This window comes from Lactuca virosa, chromosome 1 (assembly GCF_052849685.1).
Source record: "Lactuca virosa cultivar CGN04683 chromosome 1, Lactuca_virosa_CGN04683_v6, whole genome shotgun sequence".
Lineage (NCBI taxonomy): Eukaryota > Viridiplantae > Streptophyta > Magnoliopsida > Asterales > Asteraceae > Lactuca > Lactuca virosa.
Genome location: NC_136426.1, coordinates 263,032,229 through 263,049,243, shown reverse-complemented (window position 1 = coordinate 263,049,243; position 17,015 = coordinate 263,032,229). Strand labels below are relative to the sequence as shown.

The window sequence follows — 17,015 nt, the reverse complement described above, 5'->3', positions numbered from 1 at the left end:
AATAGCAAGAAAAAAAAAACAAAAAAAAACCGCACGTAAAATCTAAAAAAACGCAAACGGACAACGAAAAAGGGGGGTGCAACACGAGGACTTCCCAGGGGGTCACCCATCCTAGTACTACTCTCGCCCAAGCACGCTTAACTGCGGAGTTCTGATGGGATCCGGTGCATTAGTGCTGGTATGATCGCACCCGAAATACTATCCATGCTTATTGCTTGTATGTCTTAAAAGACGCAGAACCTCCTTTGTTTTCGTACGCGAGGCGTGGGACCCACGTGACCGATCGGCTCCGTTCCAAAAATACGAAGACCATGAACCATGAAACGGAGGCCACCCGAGCATAGAAATAGCAAGAAAGAAAAAAAACAAAAAAAAAACCGCACGTAAAATCTAAAAAAACGCAAACGGACAACGAAAAAAGGGGGTGCAACACGAGGACTTCCCAGGGGGTCACCCATCCTAGTACTACTCTCGCCCAAGCACGCTTAACTGCGAAGTTCTGATGGGATCCGGTACATTAGTGCTGGTATGATCGCACCCGAAATACTATCCATGCTTATTGCTTGTATGTCTTAAAAGACGCAGAACCTCCTTTGTTTTCGTACGCGAGGCGTGGAACCCACGTGACCGATCGGCTCCGTTCCAAAAATACGAAAACCATCAACCATGAAGCGGAGGCCACCCGAGCATAGAAATAGCAAGAAAGAAAAAAAACAAAAAAAAACCGCACGTAAAATCTAAAAAAACGCAAACAGACAACGAAAAAGGGGGGTGCAACACGAGGACTTCCCAGGGGGTCACCCATCCTAGTACTACTCTCACCCAAGCACGCTTACCTGCGGAGTTCTGATGGGATCCGGTGCATTAGTGCTGGTATGATCGCACCCGAAATACTATCCATGCTTATTGCTTGTATGTCTTAAAAGACGCAGAACCTCCTTTGTTTTCGTACGCGAGGCGTGGGACCCACGTGACCGATCGGTTCCGTTCCAAAAATACGAAGACCATGAACCATGAAACGGAGGCCACCCGAGCATAGAAATAGCAAGAAAGAAAAAAAAACAAAAAAAAAAACCGCACGTAAAATCTAAAAAAACGCAAACGGACAACGAAAAAGGGGGGTGCAACACAAGGACTTCCCAGGGGGTCACCCATCCTAGTACTACTCTCGCCCAAGCACGCTTAACTGCGGAGTTCTGATGGGATCCGGTGCATTAGTGCTGGTATGATCACACCCGAAATACTATCCATGCTTATTGCTTGTATGTCTTAAAAGACGGAGAACCTCCTTTGTTTTCGTACGCGAGGCGTGGGACCCACGTGACCGATCGGCTCCGTTCCAAAAATACGAAGACCATGAACCATGAAACGGAGGCCACCCGAGCATAGAAATAGCAAGAAAGAAAAAAAAAACCGCACGTAAAATCTAAAAAAACGCAAACGGACAACGAAAAAGGGGGGTGCAACACGAGGACTTCCCAGGGGGTCACCCATCCTAGTACTACTCTCGCCCAAGCACGCTTAACTGCGGAGTTCTGATGGGATCCGGTGCATTAGTGCTGGTATGATCGCACCCGAAATACTATCCATGCTTATTGCTTGTATGTCTTAAAAGACGCAGAACCTCCTTTGTTTTCGTACGCGAGGCGTGGGACCCACGTGACCGATCGGCTCCGTTCCAAAAATACGAAGACCATGAACCATGAAACGGAGGCCACCCGAGCATAGAAATAGCAAGAAAGAAAAAAAAACAAAAAAAAACCGCACGTAAAATCTAAAAAAACGCAAACGGACAACGAAAAAGGGGGGTGCAACACGAGGACTTCCCAGGGGGTCACCCATCCTAGTACTACTCTCGCCCAAGCACGCTTAACTGCGGAGTTCTGATGGGATTCGGTGCATTAGTGCTGGTATGATCGCACCCAAAATACTATCCATGCTTATTGCTTGTATGTCTTAAAAGACGCAGAAACTCCTTTGTTTTCGTACGCGAGGCGTGGGACCCACGTGACCGATCAGCTCCGTTCCAAAAATACGAAGACCATCAACCATGAAGCGGAGGCCACCCGAGCATAGAAATAGCAAGAAAGAAAAAAAAAACAAAAAAAAACCGCACGTAAAATCTAAAAAAACGCAAACGGACAACGAAAAAGGGGGTGCAACACGAGGACTTCCCAGGGGGTCACCCATCCTAGTACTACTCTCGCCCAAGCACGCTTAACTGCGGAGTTCTGATGGGATCCGGTGCATTAGTGCTGGTATGATCGCACCCGAAATACTATCCATGCTTATTGCTTGTATGTCTTAAAAGACGGAGAACCTCCTTTGTTTTCGTACGCGAGGCGTGGGACCCACGTGACCGATCGGCTCCGTTCCAAAAATACGAAAACCATCAACCATGAAGCGGAGGCCACCCGAGCATAGAAATAGCAAGAAAGAAAAAAAAACAAAAAAAAACCGCACGTAAAATCTAAAAAAACGCAAACGGACAACGAAAAAGGGGGGTGCAACACGAGGACTTCCCAGGGGGTCACCCATCCTAGTACTACTCTCGCCCAAGTACGCTTAACTGCGGAGTTCTGATAGGATCCGGTGCATTAGTGCTGGTATGATCGCACCCGAAATACTATCCATGCTTATTGCTTATATGTCTTAAAAGACGCAGAACCTCCTTTGTTTTCGTACGCGAGGCGTGGGACCCACGTGACCGATCGGCTCCGTTCCAAAAATACGAAGACCATGAACCATGAAACGGAGGCCACCCGAGCATAGAAATAGCAAGAAAGAAAAAAAAACAAAAAAAAAACCGCACGTAAAATCTAAAAAAACGCAAACGGACAACGAAAAAGGGGGGTGCAACACGAGGACTTCCCAGGGGGTCACCCATCCTAGTACTACTCTCGCCCAAGCACGCTTAACTGCGGAGTTCTGATGGGATTCGGTGCATTAGTGCTGGTATGATCGCACCCAAAATACTATCCATGCTTATTGCTTGTATGTCTTAAAAGACGCAGAAACTCCTTTGTTTTCGTACGCGAGGCGTGGGACCCACGTGACCGATCAGCTCCGTTCCAAAAATACGAAGACCATCAACCATGAAGCGGAGGCCACCCGAGCATAGAAATAGCAAGAAAGAAAAAAAAACAAAAAAAAACCGCACGTAAAATCTAAAAAAACGCAAACGGACAACGAAAAAAGGGGGTGCAACACGAGGACTTCCCAGGGGGTCACCCATCCTAGTACTACTCTCGCCCAAGCACGCTTAACTGCGAAGTTCTGATGGGATCCGGTGCATTAGTGCTGGTATGATCGCACCCGAAATACTATCAATGCTTATTGCTTGTATGTCTTAAAAGACGCAGAACCTCCTTTGTTTTCGTACGCGAGGCGTGGAACCCACGTGACCGATCGGCTCCGTTCCAAAAATACGAAAACCATCAACCATGAAGCGGAGGCCACCCGAGCATAGAAATAGCAAGAAAGAAAAAAAACAAAAAAAAACCGCACGTAAAATCTAAAAAAACGCAAACAGACAACGAAAAAGGGGGGTGCAACACGAGGACTTCCCAGGGGGTCACCCATCCTAGTAGTACTATCGCCCAAGCACGCTTAACTGCGGAGTTCTGATGGGATCCGGTGCATTAGTGCTGGTATGATCGCACCCGAAATACTATCCATGCTTATTGCTTGTATGTCTTAAAAGACGCAGAACCTCCTTTGTTTTTGTACGCGAGGCGTGGGACCCACGTGACCGATCGGCTCCGTTCCAAAAATACGAAAACCATCAACCATGAAGCGGAGGCCACCCGAGCATAGAAATAGCAAGAAAAAAAAAACAAAAAAAAACCGCACGTAAAATCTAAAAAAACGCAAACGGACAACGAAAAAGGGGGGTGCAACACGAGGACTTCCCAGGGGGTCACCCATCCTAGTACTACTCTCGCCCAAGCACGCTTAACTGCGGAGTTCTGATGGGATCCGGTGCATTAGTGCTGGTATGATCGCACCCGAAATACTATCCATGCTTATTGCTTGTATGTCTTAAAAGACGCAGAACCTCCTTTGTTTTCGTACGCGAGGCGTGGGACCCACGTGACCGATCGGCTCCGTTCCAAAAATACGAAGACCATGAACCATGAAACGGAGGCCACCCGAGCATAGAAATAGCAAGAAAGAAAAAAAACAAAAAAAAAACCGCACGTAAAATCTAAAAAAACGCAAACGGACAACGAAAAAAGGGGGTGCAACACGAGGACTTCCCAGGGGGTCACCCATCCTAGTACTACTCTCGCCCAAGCACGCTTAACTGCGAAGTTTTGATGGGATCCGGTACATTAGTGCTGGTATGATCGCACCCGAAATACTATCCATGCTTATTGCTTGTATGTCTTAAAAGACGCAGAACCTCCTTTGTTTTCGTACGCGAGGCGTGGAACCCACGTGACCGATCGGCTCCGTTCCAAAAATACGAAAACCATCAACCATGAAGCGGAGGCCACCCGAGCATAGAAATAGCAAGAAAGAAAAAAAACAAAAAAAAACCGCACGTAAAATCTAAAAAAACGCAAACAGACAACGAAAAAGGGGGGTGCAACACGAGGACTTCCCAGGGGGTCACCCATCCTAGTACTACTCTCACCCAAGCACGCTTACCTGCGGAGTTCTGATGGGATCCGGTGCATTAGTGCTGGTATGATCGCACCCGAAATACTATCCATGCTTATTGCTTGTATGTCTTAAAAGACGCAGAACCTCCTTTGTTTTCGTACGCGAGGCGTGGGACCCACGTGACCGATCGGTTCCGTTCCAAAAATACGAAGACCATGAACCATGAAACGGAGGCCACCCGAGCATAGAAATAGCAAGAAAGAAAAAAAACAAAAAAAAAACCGCACGTAAAATCTAAAAAAACGCAAACGGACAACGAAAAAGGGGGGTGCAACACGAGGACTTCCCAGGGGGTCACCCATCCTAGTACTACTCTCGCCCAAGCACGCTTAACTGCGGAGTTCTGATGGGATCCGGTGCATTAGTGCTGGTATGATCACACCCGAAATACTATCCATGCTTATTGCTTGTATGTCTTAAAAGACGGAGAACCTCCTTTGTTTTCGTACGCGAGGCGTGGGACCCACGTGACCGATCGGCTCCGTTCCAAAAATACGAAGACCATGAACCATGAAACGGAGGCCACCCGAGCATAGAAATAGCAAGAAAGAAAAAAAAAACCGCACGTAAAATCTAAAAAAACGCAAACGGACAACGAAAAAGGGGGGTGCAACACGAGGACTTCCCAGGGGGTCACCCATCCTAGTACTACTCTCGCCCAAGCACGCTTAACTGCGGAGTTCTGATGGGATCCGGTGCATTAGTGCTGGTATGATCGCACCCGAAATACTATCCATGCTTATTGCTTGTATGTCTTAAAAGACGCAGAACCTCCTTTGTTTTCGTACGCGAGGCGTGGGACCCACGTGACCGATCGGCTCCGTTCCAAAAATACGAAGACCATGAACCATGAAACGGAGGCCACCCGAGCATAGAAATAGCAAGAAAGAAAAAAAAACAAAAAAAACCGCACGTAAAATCTAAAAAAACGCAAACGGACAACGAAAAAGGGGGGTGCAACACGAGGACTTCCCAGGGGGTCACCCATCCTAGTACTACTCTCGCCCAAGCACGCTTAACTGCGGAGTTCTGATGGGATTCGGTGCATTAGTGCTGGTATGATCGCACCCAAAATACTATCCATGCTTATTGCTTGTATGTCTTAAAAGACGCAGAAACTCCTTTGTTTTCGTACGCGAGGCGTGGGACCCACGTGACCGATCAGCTCCGTTCCAAAAATACGAAGACCATCAACCATGAAGCGGAGGCCACCCGAGCATAGAAATAGCAAGAAAGAAAAAAAAAACAAAAAAAAACCGCACGTAAAATCTAAAAAAACGCAAACGGACAACGAAAAAGGGGGTGCAACACGAGGACTTCCCATGGGGTCACCCATCCTAGTACTACTCTCGCCCAAGCACGCTTAACTGCGGAGTTCTGATGGGATCCGGTGCATTAGTGCTGGTATGATCGCACCCGAAATACTGTCCATGCTTATTGCTTGTATGTCTTAAAAGACACAGAACCTCCTTTGTTTTCGTACGCGAGGCATGGGACCCACGTGACCGATCGGCTCCGTTCCAAAAATACGAAGACCATGAACCATGAAACGGAGGCCACCCGAGCATAGAAATAGCAAGAAAAAAAAAACAAAAAAAAACCGCACGTAAAATCTAAAAAAACGCAAACGGACAACGAAAAAGGGGGGTGCAACACGAGGACTTCCCAGGGGGTCACCCATCCTAGTACTACTCTCGCCCAAGCACGCTTAACTGCGGAGTTCTGATGGGATCCGGTGCATTAGTGCTGGTATGATCGCACCCGAAATACTATCCATGCTTATTGCTTGTATGTCTTAAAAGACGCAGAACCTCCTTTGTTTTCGTACGCGAGGCGTGGGACCCACGTGACCGATCGGCTCCGTTCCAAAAATACGAAGACCATGAACCATGAAATGGAGGCCACCCGAGCATAGAAATAGCAAGAAAGAAAAAAAAACAAAAAAAAACCGCACGTAAAATCTAAAAAAACGCAAACGGACAACGAAAAAGGGGGGTGCAACACGAGGACTTCCCAGGGGGTCACCCATCCTAGTACTACTCTCGCCCAAGCACGCTTAACTGCGGAGTTCTGATGGGATTCGGTGCATTAGTGCTGGTATGATCGCACCCAAAATACTATCCATGCTTATTGCTTGTATGTCTTAAAAGACGCAGAACCTCCTTTGTTTTCGTACGCGAGGCGTGGGACCCACGTGACCGATCGGTTCCGTTCCAAAAATACGAAGACCATGAACCATGAAACGGAGGCCACCCGAGCATAGAAATAGCAAGAAAGAAAAAAAAAACAAAAAAAAAACCGCACGTAAAATCTAAAAAAACGCAAACGGACAACGAAAAACGGGGGTGCAACACGAGGACTTCCCAGGGGGTCACCCATCCTAGTACTACTCTCGCCCAAGCACGCTTAACTGCGGAGTTCTGATGGGATCCGGTGCATTAGTGCTGGTATGATCGCACCCGAAATACTATCCATGCTTATTGCTTGTATGTCTAAAAAGACGGAGAACCTCCTTTGTTTTCGTACGCGAGGCGTGGGACCCACGTGACCGATCGGCTCCGTTCCAAAAATACGAAGACCATGAACCATGAAACGGAGGCCACCCGAGCATAGAAATAGCAAGAAAGAAAAAAAAAACAAAAAAAAAACGCACGTAAAATCTAAAAAAACGCAAACGGACAACGAAAAAGGGGGGTGCAACTCGAGGACTTCCCAGGGGGTCACCCATCCTAGTACTACTCTCGCCCAAGCACGCTTAACTGCGGAGTTCTGATGGGATCCGATGCATTAGTGCTGGTATGATCGCACCCGAAATACTATCCATGCTTATTGCTTGTATGTCTTAAAAGACGCAGAACCTCCTTTGTTTTCGTACGCGAGGCGTGGGACCCACGTGACCGATCGGCCCCGTTCCAAAAATACGAAGACCATGAACCATGAAACGGAGGCCACCCGAGCATAGAAATAGCAAGAAAGAAAAAAAAAACAAAAAAAAACCGCACGTAAAATCTAAAAAAACGCAAACGGACAACGAAAAAGGGGGGTGCAACACGAGGACTTCCCAGGGGGTCACCCATCCTAGTACTACTCTCGCCCAAGCACGCTTAACTGCGGAGTTCTGATGGGATTCGGTGCATTAGTGCTGGTATGATCGCACCCAAAATACTATCCATGCTTATTGCTTGTATGTCTTAAAAGACGCAGAAACTCCTTTGTTTTCGTACGCGAGGCGTGGGACCCACGTGACCGATCAGCTCCGTTCCAAAAATACGAAGACCATCAACCATGAAGCGGAGGCCACCCGAGCATAGAAATAGCAAGAAAGAAAAAAAAACAAAAAAAAACCGCACGTAAAATCTAAAAAAACGCAAACGGACAACGAAAAAGGGGGGTGCAACACGAGGACTTCCCAGGGGGTCACCCATCCTAGTACTACTCTCGCCCAAGCACGCTTAACTGCGGAGTTCTGATGGGATTCGGTGCATTAGTGCTGGTATGATCGCACCCAAAATACTATCCATGCTTATTGCTTGTATGTCTTAAAAGACGCAGAACCTCCTTTGTTTTCGTACGCGAGGCGTGGGACCCACGTGACCGATCGGTTCCGTTCCAAAAATACGAAGACCATGAACCATGAAACGGAGGCCACCCGAGCATAGAAATAGCAAGAAAGAAAAAAAAAACAAAAAAAAAAACCGCACGTAAAATCTAAAAAAACGCAAACGGACAACGAAAAAGGGGGGTGCAACACGAGGACTTCCCAGGGGGTCACCCATCCTAGTACTACTCTCGCCCAAGCACGCTTAACTGCGGAGTTCTGATGGGATCCGGTGCATTAGTGCTGGTATGATCGCACCCGAAATACTATCCATGCTTATTGCTTGTATGTCTAAAAAGACGGAGAACCTCCTTTGTTTTCGTACGCGAGGCGTGGGACCCACGTGACCGATCGGCTCCGTTCCAAAAATACGAAGACCATGAACCATGAAACGGAGGCCACCCGAGCATAGAAATAGCAAGAAAGAAAAAAAAAACAAAAAAAAAACGCACGTAAAATCTAAAAAAACGCAAACGGACAACGAAAAAGGGGGGTGCAACTCGAGGACTTCCCAGGGGGTCACCCATCGTAGTACTACTCTCGCCCAAGCACGCTTAACTGCGGAGTTCTGATGGGATCCGGTGCATTAGTGCTGGTATGATCGCACCCGAAATACTATCCATGCTTATTGCTTGTATGTCTTAAAAGACGCAGAACCTCCTTTGTTTTCGTACGCGAGGCGTGGGACCCACGTGACCGATCGGCTCCGTTCCAAAAATACGAAGACCATGAACCATGAAACGGAGGCCACCCGAGCATAGAAATAGCAAGAAAGAAAAAAAAAAAAAACCGCACGTAAAATCTAAAAAAACGCAAACGGACAACGAAAAAGGGGGGTGCAACACGAGGACTTCCCAGGGGGTCACCCATCCTAGTACTACTCTCGCCCAAGCACGCTTAACTGCGGAGTTCTGATGGGATTCGGTGCATTAGTGCTGGTATGATCGCACCCAAAATACTATCCATGCTTATTGCTTGTATGTCTTAAAAGACGCAGAAACTCCTTTGTTTTCGTACGCGAGGCGTGGGACCCACGTGACCGATCAGCTCCGTTCCAAAAATACGAAGACCATCAACCATGAAGCGGAGGCCACCCGAGCATAGAAATAGCAAGAAAGAAAAAAAAAACAAAAAAAACCGCACGTAAAATCTAAAAAAACGCAAACGGACAACGAAAAAGGGGGTGCAACACGAGGACTTCCCATGGGGTCACCCATCCTAGTACTACTCTCGCCCAAGCACGCTTAACTGCGGAGTTCTGATGGGATCCGGTGCATTAGTGCTGGTATGATCGCACCCGAAATACTGTCCATGCTTATTGCTTGTATGTCTTAAAAGACACAGAACCTCCTTTGTTTTCGTACGCGAGGCGTGGGACCCACGTGACCGATCGGCTCCGTTCCAAAAATACGAAGACCATGAACCATGAAACGGAGGCCACCCGAGCATAGAAATAGCAAGAAAAAAAAAACAAAAAAAAACCGCACGTAAAATCTAAAAAAACGCAAACGGACAACGAAAAAGGGGGGTGCAACACGAGGACTTCCCATGGGGTCACCCATCCTAGTACTACTCTCGCCCAAGCACGCTTAACTGCGGAGTTCTGATGGGATCCGGTGCATTAGTGGTGGTATGATCGCACCCGAAATAATGTCCATGCTTATTGCTTGTATGTCTTAAAAGACACAGAACCTCCTTTGTTTTCGTACGCGAGGCGTGGGACCCACGTGACCGATCGGCTCCGTTCCAAAAATACGAAAACCATCAACCATGAAGCGGAGGCCACCCGAGCATAGAAATAGCAAGAAAGAAAAAAAAACAAAAAAAAACCGCACGTAAAATCTAAAAAAACGCAAACGGACAACGAAAAAGGGGGGGTGCAACACGAGGACTTCCCAGGGGGTCACCCATCCTAGTACTACTCTCGCCCAAGCACGCTTAACTGCGGAGTTCTGATAGGATCCAGTGCATTAGTGCTGGTATGATCGCACCCGAAATACTATCCATGCTTATTGCTTGTATGTCTTAAAAGACGCAGAACCTCCTTTGTTTTCGTACGCGAGGCGTGGGACCCACGTGACCGATCGGCTCCGTTCCAAAAATACGAAGACCATGAACCATGAAGCGGAGGCCACCCGAGCATAGAAATAGCAAGAAAGAAAAAAAAACAAAAAAAAACCGCACGTAAAATCTAAAAAAACGCAAACGGACAACGAAAAAGGGGGGTGCAACACGAGTACTTCCCAGGGGGTCACCCATCCTAGTACTACTCTCGCCCAAGCACGCTTAACTGCGGAGTTCTGATGGGATCCGATGCATTAGTGCTGGTATGATCGCACCCGAAATACTATCCATGCTTATTGCTTGTATTTCTTAAAAGACGCAGAACCTCCTTTGTTTTCGTACGCGAGACGTGGGACCCACGTGACCGATCGGCTCCGTTCCAAAAATACGAAGACCATGAACCATGAAACGGAGGCCACCCGAGCATAGAAATAGCAAGAAAGAAAAAAAAAACAAAAAAAAAACCGCACGTAAAATCTAAAAAAACGCAAACGGACAACGAAAAAGGGGGGTGCAACACGAGGACTTCCCATGGGGTCACCCATCCTAGTACTACTCTCGCCCAAGCACGCTTAACTGCGGAGTTCTGATGGGATCCGGTGCATTAGTGCTGGTATGATCGCACCCGAAATACTGTCCATGCTTATTGCTTGTATGTCTTAAAAGACACAGAACCTCCTTTGTTTTCGTACGCGAGACGTGGGACCCACGTGACCGATCGGCTCCGTTCCAAAAATACGAAGACCATGAACCATGAAACGGAGTCCACCCGAGCATAGAAATAGCAAGAAAAAAAAAACAAAAAAAAACCGCACGTAAAATCTAAAAAAACGCAAACGGACAACGAAAAAGTGGGGGTGCAACACGAGGACTTCCCAGGGGGTCACCCATCCTAGTACTACTCTCGCCCACGCACGCTTAACTGCGGAGTTTTGATGGGATCCGGTGCATTAGTGCTGGTATGATCGCACCCGAAATACTATCCATGCTTATTGCTTTTATGTCTTAAAAGACGCAGAACCTCCTTTGTTTTCGTACGCGAGGCGTGGAACCCACGTGACCGATCGGCTCCGTTCCAAAAATACGAAAACCATCAACCATGAAGCGGAGGCCACCCGAGCATAGAAATAGCAAGAAAGAAAAAAAACAAAAAAAAACCGCACGTAAAATCTAAAAAAACGCAAACGGACAACGAAAAAGGAGGGTGCAACACGAGGACTTCCCAGGGGGTCACCCATCCTAGTACTACTCTCGCCCAAGCACGCTTAACTGCGGAGTTCTGATGGGATCCGGTGCATTAGTGCTGGTATGATCGCACCCGAAATACTATCCATGCTTATTGCTTGTATGTCTTAAAAGACGCAGAACCTCCTTTGTTTTCGTACGCGAGACGTGGGACCCACGTGACCGATCGGCTCCGTTCCAAAAATACGAAGACCATGAACCATGAAACGGAGGCCACCCGAGCATAGAAATAGCAAGAAAGAAAAAAAAACAAAAAAAAAACCGCACGTAAAATCTAAAAAAACGCAAACGGACAACGAAAAAGGGGGGTGCAACACGAGGACTTCCCATGGGGTCACTCATCCTAGTACTACTCTCGCCCAAGCACGCTTAACTGCGGAGTTCTGATGGGATCCGATGCATTAGTGCTGGTATGATCGCACCCGAAATAATGTCCATGCTTATTGCTTGTATGTCTTAAAAGACACAGAACCTCCTTTGTTTTCGTACGCGAGGCGTGGGACCCACGTGACCGATCGGCTCCGTTCCAAAAATACGAAAACCATCAACCATGAAGCGGAGGCCACCCGAGCATAGAAATAGCAAGAAAGAAAAAAAAAAACAAAAAAAAACCGCACGTAAAATCTAAAAAAACGCAAACGGACAACGAAAAAGGGGGGTGCAACACGAGGACTTCCCAGGGGGTCACCCATCCTAGTACTACTCTCGCCCAAGCACGCTTAACTGCGGAGTTCTGATAGGATCCGGTGCATTAGTGCTGGTATGATCGCACCCGAAATACTATCCATGCTTATTGCTTGTATGTCTTAAAAGACGCAGAACCTCCTTTGTTTTCGTACGCGAGGCGTGGGACCCACGTGACCGATCGGCTCCGTTCCAAAAATACGAAGACCATGAACCATGAAACGGAGGCCACCCGAGCATAGAAATAGCAAGAAAGAAAAAAAAAACAAAAAAAAACCGCACGTAAAATCTAAAAAAACGCAAACGGACAACGAAAAAGGGGGGTGCAACACGAGGACTTCCCAGGGGGTCACCCATCCTAGTACTACTCTCGCCCAAGCACGCTTAACTGCGGAGTTCTGATGGGATCCAGTGCATTAGTGCTGGTATGATCGCACCCAAAATACTATCCATGCTTATTGCTTGTATGTCTTAAAAGACGCAGAAACTCCTTTGTTTTCGTACGCGAGGCGTGGGACCCACGTGACCGATCAGCTCCGTTCCAAAAATACGAAGACCATCAACCATGAAGCGGAGGCCACCCGAGCATAGAAATAGCAAGAAAGAAAAAAAAACAAAAAAAAACCGCACGTAAAATCTAAAAAAACGCAAACGGACAACGAAAAAGGGGGGTGCAACACGAGGACTTCTCAGGGGGTCACCCATCCTAGTACTACTCTCGCCCAAGCACGCTAAACTGCGGAGTTCTGATGGGATCCGGTGCATTAGTGCTGGTATGATCGCACCCAAAATACTATCCATGCTTATTGCTTGTATGTCTTAAAAGACGCAGAAACTCCTTTGTTTTCGTACGCGAGGCGTGGGACCCACGTGACCGATCAGCTCCGTTCCAAAAATACGAAGACCATCAACCATGAAGCGGAGGCCACCCGAGCATAGAAATAGCAAGAAAGAAAAAAAAACAAAATAAAAACCGCACGTAAAATCTAAAAAAACGCAAACGGACAACGAAAAAGGGGGGTGCAACACGAGGACTTCCCATGGGGTCACCCATCCTAGTACTACTCTCGCCCAAGCACGCTTAACTGCGGAGTTCTGATGGGATCCGGTGCATTAGTGCTGGTATGATCACACCCGAAATACTGTCCATGCTTAGTGCTTGTATGTCTTAAAAGACACAGAACCTCCTTTGTTTTCGTACGCGAGGCGTGGGACCCACGTGACCGATCGGCTCCGTTCCAAAAATACGAAGACCATGAACCATGAAGCGGAGGCCACCCGAGCATAGAAATAGCAAGAAAAAAAAAACAAAAAAAAAACCGCACGTAAAATCTAAAAAAACGCAAACGGACAACGAAAAAGGGGGGGTGCAACACGAGGACTTCCCAGGGGGTCACCCATCCTAGTACTACTCTCGCCCAAGCACGCTTAACTGCGGAGTTCTGATGGGATCCGGTGCATTAGTGCTGGTATGATCGCACCCGAAATACAATCCATGCTTATTGCTTGTATGTCTTAAAAGACGCAGAACCTCCTTTGTTTTCGTACGCGAGACGTGGGACCCACGTGACCGATCGGCTCCGTTCCAAAAATACGAAGACCATGAACCATGAAACGGAGGCCACCCGAGCATAGAAATAGCAAGAAAGAAAAAAAAACAAAAAAAAAACCGCACGTAAAATCTAAAAAAACGCAAACGGACAACGAAAAAGGGGGGTGCAACACGAGGACTTCCCATGGGGTCACTCATCCTAGTACTACTCTCGCCCAAGCACGCTTAACTGCGGAGTTCTGATGGGATCCGATGCATTAGTGCTGGTATGATCGCACCCGAAATAATGTCCATGCTTATTGCTTGTATGTCTTAAAAGACACAGAACCTCCTTTGTTTTCGTACGCGAGGCGTGGGACCCACGTGACCGATCGGCTCCGTTCCAAAAATACGAAAACCATCAACCATGAAGCGGAGGCCACCCGAGCATAGAAATAGCAAGAAAGAAAAAAAAAAACAAAAAAAAACCGCACGTAAAATCTAAAAAAACGCAAACGGACAACGAAAAAGGGGGGTGCAACACGAGGACTTCCCAGGGGGTCACCCATCCTAGTACTACTCTCGCCCAAGCACGCTTAACTGCGGAGTTCTGATAGGATCCGGTGCATTAGTGCTGGTATGATCGCACCCGAAATACTATCCATGCTTATTGCTTGTATGTCTTAAAAGACGCAGAACCTCCTTTGTTTTCGTACGCGAGGCGTGGGACCCACGTGACCGATCGGCTCCGTTCCAAAAATACGAAGACCATGAACCATGAAACGGAGGCCACCCGAGCATAGAAATAGCAAGAAAGAAAAAAAAAACAAAAAAAAACCGCACGTAAAATCTAAAAAAACGCAAACGGACAACGAAAAAGGGGGGTGCAACACGAGGACTTCCCAGGGGGTCACCCATCCTAGTACTACTCTCGCCCAAGCACGCTTAACTGCGGAGTTCTGATGGGATCCAGTGCATTAGTGCTGGTATGATCGCACCCAAAATACTATCCATGCTTATTGCTTGTATGTCTTAAAAGACGCAGAAACTCCTTTGTTTTCGTACGCGAGGCGTGGGACCCACGTGACCGATCAGCTCCGTTCCAAAAATACGAAGACCATCAACCATGAAGCGGAGGCCACCCGAGCATAGAAATAGCAAGAAAGAAAAAAAAACAAAAAAAAACCGCACGTAAAATCTAAAAAAACGCAAACGGACAACGAAAAAGGGGGGTGCAACACGAGGACTTCTCAGGGGGTCACCCATCCTAGTACTACTCTCGCCCAAGCACGCTAAACTGCGGAGTTCTGATGGGATCCGGTGCATTAGTGCTGGTATGATCGCACCCAAAATACTATCCATGCTTATTGCTTGTATGTCTTAAAAGACGCAGAAACTCCTTTGTTTTCGTACGCGAGGCGTGGGACCCACGTGACCGATCAGCTCCGTTCCAAAAATACGAAGACCATCAACCATGAAGCGGAGGCCACCCGAGCATAGAAATAGCAAGAAAGAAAAAAAAACAAAATAAAAACCGCACGTAAAATCTAAAAAAACGCAAACGGACAACGAAAAAGGGGGGTGCAACACGAGGACTTCCCATGGGGTCACCCATCCTAGTACTACTCTCGCCCAAGCACGCTTAACTGCGGAGTTCTGATGGGATCCGGTGCATTAGTGCTGGTATGATCACACCCGAAATACTGTCCATGCTTAGTGCTTGTATGTCTTAAAAGACACAGAACCTCCTTTGTTTTCGTACGCGAGGCGTGGGACCCACGTGACCGATCGGCTCCGTTCCAAAAATACGAAGACCATGAACCATGAAGCGGAGGCCACCCGAGCATAGAAATAGCAAGAAAAAAAAAACAAAAAAAAAACCGCACGTAAAATCTAAAAAAACGCAAACGGACAACGAAAAAGGGGGGGTGCAACACGAGGACTTCCCAGGGGGTCACCCATCCTAGTACTACTCTCGCCCAAGCACGCTTAACTGCGGAGTTCTGATGGGATCCGGTGCATTAGTGCTGGTATGATCGCACCCGAAATACAATCCATGCTTATTGCTTGTATGTCTTAAAAGACGCAGAACCTCCTTTGTTTTCGTACGCGAGGCGTGGGACCCACGTGACCGATCGGCTCCGTTCCAAAAATACGAAGACCATGAACCATGAAGCGGAGGCCACCCGAGCATAGAAATAGCAAGAAAGAAAAAAAAACAAAAAAAAACCGCACGTAAAATCTAAAAAAACGCAAACGGACAACGAAAAAGGGGGGTGCAACACGAGGACTTCCCAGGGGGTCACCCATCCTAGTACTACTCTCGCCCAAACACGCTTAACTGCGGAGTTCTGATGGGATCCGGTGCATTAGTGCTGGTATGATCGCACCCGAAATACTATCCATGCTTATTGTTTGTATGTCTTAAAAGACGCAGAACCTCCTTTGTTTTCGTACGCGAGGCGTGGGACCCACGTGACCGATCGGCTCCGTTCCAAAAATACGAAGACCATGAACCATGAAACGGAGGCCACCCGAGCATAGAAATAGCAAGAAAGAAAAAAAACAAAAAAAAAACCGCACGTAAAATCTAAAAAAACGCAAACGGACAACGAAAAAAGGGGGTGCAACACGAGGACTTCCCAGGGGGTCACCCATCCTAGTACTACTCTCGCCCAAGCACGCTTAACTGCGAAGTTCTGATGGGATCCGGTGCATTAGTGCTGGTATGATCGCACCCGAAATACTATCCATGCTTATTGCTTGTATGTCTTAAAAGACGCAGAACCTCCTTTGTTTTCGTACGCGAGGCGTGGAACCCACGTGACCGATCGGCTCCGTTCCAAAAATACGAAAACCATCAACCATGAAGCGGAGGCCACCCGAGCATAGAAATAGCAAGAAAGAAAAAAAAACAAAAAAAAAACCGCACGTAAAATCTAAAAAAACGCAAACAGACAACGAAAAAGGGGGGTGCAACACGAGGACTTCCCAGGGGGTCACCCATCCTAGTACTACTCTCGCCCAAGCACGCTTAACTGCGGAGTTCTGATGGGTTCCGGTGCATTAGTGCTGGTATGATCGCACCCGAAATACTATCCATGCTTATTGCTTGTATGTCTTAAAAGACGCAGAACCTCCTTTGTTTTCGTACGCGAGGCGTGGGACCCACGTGACCGATCGGCTCCGTTCCAAAAATACGAAGACCATGAACCATGAAACGGA

General features: G+C 47.4%; 49 non-coding genes across 49 annotated transcripts; all 49 read right to left on the bottom strand.

Annotated features, from left to right (window-relative positions):
* Positions 1-73: 73 nt before the first annotated feature.
* LOC145147283 (5S ribosomal RNA) lies at positions 74-192 on the bottom strand. Its single transcript, XR_013728189.1, has one exon. It is a non-coding gene; the product is annotated as a 5S ribosomal RNA (ribosomal RNA).
* A 229-nt stretch (positions 193-421) lies between these two features.
* LOC145144292 (5S ribosomal RNA) lies at positions 422-540 on the bottom strand. Its single transcript, XR_013725303.1, has one exon. It is a non-coding gene; the product is annotated as a 5S ribosomal RNA (ribosomal RNA).
* A 228-nt stretch (positions 541-768) lies between these two features.
* LOC145145523 (5S ribosomal RNA) lies at positions 769-887 on the bottom strand. The gene has a single exon (XR_013726491.1). It is a non-coding gene; the product is annotated as a 5S ribosomal RNA (ribosomal RNA).
* A 231-nt stretch (positions 888-1,118) lies between these two features.
* LOC145155753 (5S ribosomal RNA) lies at positions 1,119-1,237 on the bottom strand. Its single transcript, XR_013736182.1, has one exon. It is a non-coding gene; the product is annotated as a 5S ribosomal RNA (ribosomal RNA).
* A 220-nt stretch (positions 1,238-1,457) lies between these two features.
* On the bottom strand, positions 1,458-1,576 carry LOC145147271 (5S ribosomal RNA). Its single transcript, XR_013728178.1, has one exon. It is a non-coding gene; the product is annotated as a 5S ribosomal RNA (ribosomal RNA).
* A 229-nt stretch (positions 1,577-1,805) lies between these two features.
* Positions 1,806-1,924, bottom strand: LOC145143965 (5S ribosomal RNA). Its single transcript, XR_013724990.1, has one exon. It is a non-coding gene; the product is annotated as a 5S ribosomal RNA (ribosomal RNA).
* Positions 1,925-2,153: 229 nt separating this feature from the next.
* LOC145147259 (5S ribosomal RNA) lies at positions 2,154-2,272 on the bottom strand. The gene has a single exon (XR_013728167.1). It is a non-coding gene; the product is annotated as a 5S ribosomal RNA (ribosomal RNA).
* A 229-nt stretch (positions 2,273-2,501) lies between these two features.
* LOC145146521 (5S ribosomal RNA) lies at positions 2,502-2,620 on the bottom strand. The gene has a single exon (XR_013727462.1). It is a non-coding gene; the product is annotated as a 5S ribosomal RNA (ribosomal RNA).
* Positions 2,621-2,850: 230 nt separating this feature from the next.
* Positions 2,851-2,969, bottom strand: LOC145143964 (5S ribosomal RNA). Its single transcript, XR_013724989.1, has one exon. It is a non-coding gene; the product is annotated as a 5S ribosomal RNA (ribosomal RNA).
* A 229-nt stretch (positions 2,970-3,198) lies between these two features.
* On the bottom strand, positions 3,199-3,317 carry LOC145156040 (5S ribosomal RNA). Its single transcript, XR_013736465.1, has one exon. It is a non-coding gene; the product is annotated as a 5S ribosomal RNA (ribosomal RNA).
* A 228-nt stretch (positions 3,318-3,545) lies between these two features.
* On the bottom strand, positions 3,546-3,664 carry LOC145147928 (5S ribosomal RNA). The gene has a single exon (XR_013728828.1). It is a non-coding gene; the product is annotated as a 5S ribosomal RNA (ribosomal RNA).
* A 226-nt stretch (positions 3,665-3,890) lies between these two features.
* Positions 3,891-4,009, bottom strand: LOC145147247 (5S ribosomal RNA). Its single transcript, XR_013728155.1, has one exon. It is a non-coding gene; the product is annotated as a 5S ribosomal RNA (ribosomal RNA).
* A 229-nt stretch (positions 4,010-4,238) lies between these two features.
* LOC145148352 (5S ribosomal RNA) lies at positions 4,239-4,357 on the bottom strand. Its single transcript, XR_013729240.1, has one exon. It is a non-coding gene; the product is annotated as a 5S ribosomal RNA (ribosomal RNA).
* Positions 4,358-4,585: 228 nt separating this feature from the next.
* Positions 4,586-4,704, bottom strand: LOC145145522 (5S ribosomal RNA). Its single transcript, XR_013726490.1, has one exon. It is a non-coding gene; the product is annotated as a 5S ribosomal RNA (ribosomal RNA).
* Positions 4,705-4,933: 229 nt separating this feature from the next.
* Positions 4,934-5,052, bottom strand: LOC145153980 (5S ribosomal RNA). The gene has a single exon (XR_013734468.1). It is a non-coding gene; the product is annotated as a 5S ribosomal RNA (ribosomal RNA).
* A 220-nt stretch (positions 5,053-5,272) lies between these two features.
* On the bottom strand, positions 5,273-5,391 carry LOC145147235 (5S ribosomal RNA). Its single transcript, XR_013728144.1, has one exon. It is a non-coding gene; the product is annotated as a 5S ribosomal RNA (ribosomal RNA).
* A 228-nt stretch (positions 5,392-5,619) lies between these two features.
* LOC145143963 (5S ribosomal RNA) lies at positions 5,620-5,738 on the bottom strand. Its single transcript, XR_013724988.1, has one exon. It is a non-coding gene; the product is annotated as a 5S ribosomal RNA (ribosomal RNA).
* A 229-nt stretch (positions 5,739-5,967) lies between these two features.
* Positions 5,968-6,086, bottom strand: LOC145153068 (5S ribosomal RNA). The gene has a single exon (XR_013733596.1). It is a non-coding gene; the product is annotated as a 5S ribosomal RNA (ribosomal RNA).
* Positions 6,087-6,312: 226 nt separating this feature from the next.
* On the bottom strand, positions 6,313-6,431 carry LOC145147224 (5S ribosomal RNA). The gene has a single exon (XR_013728133.1). It is a non-coding gene; the product is annotated as a 5S ribosomal RNA (ribosomal RNA).
* Positions 6,432-6,660: 229 nt separating this feature from the next.
* LOC145143962 (5S ribosomal RNA) lies at positions 6,661-6,779 on the bottom strand. The gene has a single exon (XR_013724987.1). It is a non-coding gene; the product is annotated as a 5S ribosomal RNA (ribosomal RNA).
* Positions 6,780-7,010: 231 nt separating this feature from the next.
* LOC145147212 (5S ribosomal RNA) lies at positions 7,011-7,129 on the bottom strand. Its single transcript, XR_013728122.1, has one exon. It is a non-coding gene; the product is annotated as a 5S ribosomal RNA (ribosomal RNA).
* A 230-nt stretch (positions 7,130-7,359) lies between these two features.
* Positions 7,360-7,478, bottom strand: LOC145145241 (5S ribosomal RNA). The gene has a single exon (XR_013726225.1). It is a non-coding gene; the product is annotated as a 5S ribosomal RNA (ribosomal RNA).
* A 230-nt stretch (positions 7,479-7,708) lies between these two features.
* On the bottom strand, positions 7,709-7,827 carry LOC145143961 (5S ribosomal RNA). The gene has a single exon (XR_013724986.1). It is a non-coding gene; the product is annotated as a 5S ribosomal RNA (ribosomal RNA).
* Positions 7,828-8,056: 229 nt separating this feature from the next.
* LOC145143960 (5S ribosomal RNA) lies at positions 8,057-8,175 on the bottom strand. The gene has a single exon (XR_013724985.1). It is a non-coding gene; the product is annotated as a 5S ribosomal RNA (ribosomal RNA).
* Positions 8,176-8,407: 232 nt separating this feature from the next.
* Positions 8,408-8,526, bottom strand: LOC145147200 (5S ribosomal RNA). The gene has a single exon (XR_013728111.1). It is a non-coding gene; the product is annotated as a 5S ribosomal RNA (ribosomal RNA).
* A 230-nt stretch (positions 8,527-8,756) lies between these two features.
* LOC145138697 (5S ribosomal RNA) lies at positions 8,757-8,875 on the bottom strand. The gene has a single exon (XR_013721667.1). It is a non-coding gene; the product is annotated as a 5S ribosomal RNA (ribosomal RNA).
* Positions 8,876-9,099: 224 nt separating this feature from the next.
* Positions 9,100-9,218, bottom strand: LOC145143959 (5S ribosomal RNA). Its single transcript, XR_013724984.1, has one exon. It is a non-coding gene; the product is annotated as a 5S ribosomal RNA (ribosomal RNA).
* A 228-nt stretch (positions 9,219-9,446) lies between these two features.
* On the bottom strand, positions 9,447-9,565 carry LOC145153067 (5S ribosomal RNA). The gene has a single exon (XR_013733595.1). It is a non-coding gene; the product is annotated as a 5S ribosomal RNA (ribosomal RNA).
* Positions 9,566-9,791: 226 nt separating this feature from the next.
* LOC145145357 (5S ribosomal RNA) lies at positions 9,792-9,910 on the bottom strand. Its single transcript, XR_013726334.1, has one exon. It is a non-coding gene; the product is annotated as a 5S ribosomal RNA (ribosomal RNA).
* A 230-nt stretch (positions 9,911-10,140) lies between these two features.
* LOC145145079 (5S ribosomal RNA) lies at positions 10,141-10,259 on the bottom strand. Its single transcript, XR_013726070.1, has one exon. It is a non-coding gene; the product is annotated as a 5S ribosomal RNA (ribosomal RNA).
* A 229-nt stretch (positions 10,260-10,488) lies between these two features.
* Positions 10,489-10,607, bottom strand: LOC145143519 (5S ribosomal RNA). Its single transcript, XR_013724552.1, has one exon. It is a non-coding gene; the product is annotated as a 5S ribosomal RNA (ribosomal RNA).
* Positions 10,608-10,838: 231 nt separating this feature from the next.
* On the bottom strand, positions 10,839-10,957 carry LOC145153066 (5S ribosomal RNA). The gene has a single exon (XR_013733594.1). It is a non-coding gene; the product is annotated as a 5S ribosomal RNA (ribosomal RNA).
* Positions 10,958-11,184: 227 nt separating this feature from the next.
* LOC145146335 (5S ribosomal RNA) lies at positions 11,185-11,303 on the bottom strand. The gene has a single exon (XR_013727284.1). It is a non-coding gene; the product is annotated as a 5S ribosomal RNA (ribosomal RNA).
* A 228-nt stretch (positions 11,304-11,531) lies between these two features.
* Positions 11,532-11,650, bottom strand: LOC145152613 (5S ribosomal RNA). Its single transcript, XR_013733143.1, has one exon. It is a non-coding gene; the product is annotated as a 5S ribosomal RNA (ribosomal RNA).
* Positions 11,651-11,880: 230 nt separating this feature from the next.
* Positions 11,881-11,999, bottom strand: LOC145147410 (5S ribosomal RNA). The gene has a single exon (XR_013728315.1). It is a non-coding gene; the product is annotated as a 5S ribosomal RNA (ribosomal RNA).
* Positions 12,000-12,230: 231 nt separating this feature from the next.
* On the bottom strand, positions 12,231-12,349 carry LOC145138222 (5S ribosomal RNA). The gene has a single exon (XR_013721404.1). It is a non-coding gene; the product is annotated as a 5S ribosomal RNA (ribosomal RNA).
* A 230-nt stretch (positions 12,350-12,579) lies between these two features.
* On the bottom strand, positions 12,580-12,698 carry LOC145154571 (5S ribosomal RNA). Its single transcript, XR_013735041.1, has one exon. It is a non-coding gene; the product is annotated as a 5S ribosomal RNA (ribosomal RNA).
* Positions 12,699-12,927: 229 nt separating this feature from the next.
* On the bottom strand, positions 12,928-13,046 carry LOC145144759 (5S ribosomal RNA). The gene has a single exon (XR_013725762.1). It is a non-coding gene; the product is annotated as a 5S ribosomal RNA (ribosomal RNA).
* Positions 13,047-13,276: 230 nt separating this feature from the next.
* Positions 13,277-13,395, bottom strand: LOC145154600 (5S ribosomal RNA). The gene has a single exon (XR_013735068.1). It is a non-coding gene; the product is annotated as a 5S ribosomal RNA (ribosomal RNA).
* A 228-nt stretch (positions 13,396-13,623) lies between these two features.
* LOC145147187 (5S ribosomal RNA) lies at positions 13,624-13,742 on the bottom strand. Its single transcript, XR_013728099.1, has one exon. It is a non-coding gene; the product is annotated as a 5S ribosomal RNA (ribosomal RNA).
* A 230-nt stretch (positions 13,743-13,972) lies between these two features.
* LOC145147409 (5S ribosomal RNA) lies at positions 13,973-14,091 on the bottom strand. Its single transcript, XR_013728314.1, has one exon. It is a non-coding gene; the product is annotated as a 5S ribosomal RNA (ribosomal RNA).
* Positions 14,092-14,322: 231 nt separating this feature from the next.
* Positions 14,323-14,441, bottom strand: LOC145138215 (5S ribosomal RNA). Its single transcript, XR_013721403.1, has one exon. It is a non-coding gene; the product is annotated as a 5S ribosomal RNA (ribosomal RNA).
* A 230-nt stretch (positions 14,442-14,671) lies between these two features.
* On the bottom strand, positions 14,672-14,790 carry LOC145154570 (5S ribosomal RNA). The gene has a single exon (XR_013735040.1). It is a non-coding gene; the product is annotated as a 5S ribosomal RNA (ribosomal RNA).
* A 229-nt stretch (positions 14,791-15,019) lies between these two features.
* Positions 15,020-15,138, bottom strand: LOC145144758 (5S ribosomal RNA). The gene has a single exon (XR_013725761.1). It is a non-coding gene; the product is annotated as a 5S ribosomal RNA (ribosomal RNA).
* A 230-nt stretch (positions 15,139-15,368) lies between these two features.
* Positions 15,369-15,487, bottom strand: LOC145154599 (5S ribosomal RNA). Its single transcript, XR_013735067.1, has one exon. It is a non-coding gene; the product is annotated as a 5S ribosomal RNA (ribosomal RNA).
* A 228-nt stretch (positions 15,488-15,715) lies between these two features.
* Positions 15,716-15,834, bottom strand: LOC145147176 (5S ribosomal RNA). Its single transcript, XR_013728088.1, has one exon. It is a non-coding gene; the product is annotated as a 5S ribosomal RNA (ribosomal RNA).
* A 229-nt stretch (positions 15,835-16,063) lies between these two features.
* On the bottom strand, positions 16,064-16,182 carry LOC145155216 (5S ribosomal RNA). Its single transcript, XR_013735668.1, has one exon. It is a non-coding gene; the product is annotated as a 5S ribosomal RNA (ribosomal RNA).
* Positions 16,183-16,411: 229 nt separating this feature from the next.
* Positions 16,412-16,530, bottom strand: LOC145156039 (5S ribosomal RNA). The gene has a single exon (XR_013736464.1). It is a non-coding gene; the product is annotated as a 5S ribosomal RNA (ribosomal RNA).
* Positions 16,531-16,760: 230 nt separating this feature from the next.
* LOC145155532 (5S ribosomal RNA) lies at positions 16,761-16,879 on the bottom strand. The gene has a single exon (XR_013735968.1). It is a non-coding gene; the product is annotated as a 5S ribosomal RNA (ribosomal RNA).
* Between the last annotated feature and the right edge of the window lie 136 nt (positions 16,880-17,015).